Genomic DNA, 1,426 nt, shown 5'->3' with positions numbered 1-1,426 from the left:
AACTCCGACGGAGACAGAAGCAGACAAACGTCCAACACTGTGACATCACCGCCATGTAAATGTGATGTCATTTCTTCTTTTTCTTTATTCTTCCATTAACTTGAGCAGTGGTTACCGTGGTGACCGACTGGGACAGACAGTTGTACTAACCTCTGGTGACTGGCTACAGATCCCAAGATGCAACACGGCGACGAGAACATTTTGGAGCAAGAGAAAGAACAAGGACAAAAAAAGATTAAAGACATTGGGAGTTCGAAATGTCTCCTGAGCCAATCAAAAGAGGACTACATGATGATGTCACTGCATCAAGAAGTTGTCACAGCTGTTCAGTGAATGAAAACTCGAGGAAATTTCTTTCACTGTCAATCATCACATTTTTTTAAATTCTTTAACTTGTGTTAACCATCAAACATCACCGTCCAATCACATCGTTCCTTCTCAGTTCAGTTGTCTTCTCGGATTATTATTATAATAATTATAATCATTTCTTTATTTTTAACTTTGAATTTCTGCCGTCACCTCAAACAAACCACTGGTCAGAAATATCCAGAGTTAAAAATAAATAATGAAAATGTAAAATAAAACTGTAAAAAAATAAAAACTGGATTCACACAAGAAGAGAAAATAAGATGCGAGAATTAAAACTTAAAGTAAGACACAGATCTGGTCATCGGAAATAAAGAATATATAAATGTATAAATACATAATAACGGGATCAGATCTGCCCCTCGGATACTTTTACACTGTTAAATTCCATCTAAACATCCGACTGCATTTACAGATAAAGTGTTAATTCTACCCGTTCTTTGTTAATGCAACTTTTTATAAATTTCTACATTTCCCAGAATGCCGTTCAGCAGGTGTATAGATTGTCACTGGGTGGGGGGGAGCACTTGTTGTTGCTGGTGCTTATTTCCTGGTGTGGCAGAAAGAAGAGAAACTTTTTGGATTATTGAAACAAGCTCCATCGATTTGCAGATTATTGTTCTCAAAAAGAACAAAGTAAAACACGGCACAAACAAAAACGTCACCTCGTCCGACTCGGTGGTTTTTGGGTAAATGCTGTAAATAAAGATGGACGACACACCTACTCCATTTTGTACAAAAATTAGACTAAAATATATAAAGTGCAAATATTTTGACTTTTTAGTTTGATCCATGTCCCACCTACTAACATGGAGGAGGCGGAGTTTATGACCTATACTTCAGCCAGCCACCAGGGGGCGATCCAGATGATTTGGCTTCACTTTTGGGAGCTGTCATGTCGTCCATCTTTATATCGATGGTTGTTTCCTCTAACGCAGCAACACAGACTTTACTGAAAGGCTGCTTGTTCATTTGAATGTGGTGATTTACTTGAGTTGCTGTGGAAACAAATTCAGGTCCCGTCTGATGTCAAACATCACAAGGACCTGGAGGTTATTTC

The 1,426-nt window shown here is 38.1% G+C and overlaps 1 protein-coding gene across 6 annotated transcripts in view; it reads left to right on the top strand.

Annotated features, from left to right (window-relative positions):
• LOC117765254 (extracellular sulfatase Sulf-2-like) overlaps positions 1–984 on the top strand; it is a 42,754-nt gene extending 41,770 nt beyond the window's left edge. For all 6 annotated transcript variants that reach the window (XM_034591631.1, XM_034591630.1, XM_034591628.1 and 3 more), the window contains one exon: positions 1–984. This exon is cut by the window's left edge and continues 497 nt beyond it. The gene's annotated coding sequence lies outside the window, so the exon portion shown is untranslated.
• Positions 985–1,426: the final 442 nt, after the last annotated feature.

This window comes from Hippoglossus hippoglossus, chromosome 7 (genome assembly GCF_009819705.1).
Source record: "Hippoglossus hippoglossus isolate fHipHip1 chromosome 7, fHipHip1.pri, whole genome shotgun sequence".
In the NCBI taxonomy this organism is placed as follows: Eukaryota; Metazoa; Chordata; class Actinopteri; order Pleuronectiformes; family Pleuronectidae; genus Hippoglossus; species Hippoglossus hippoglossus.
This window is presented reverse-complemented; position numbering and strand designations above follow the sequence as displayed.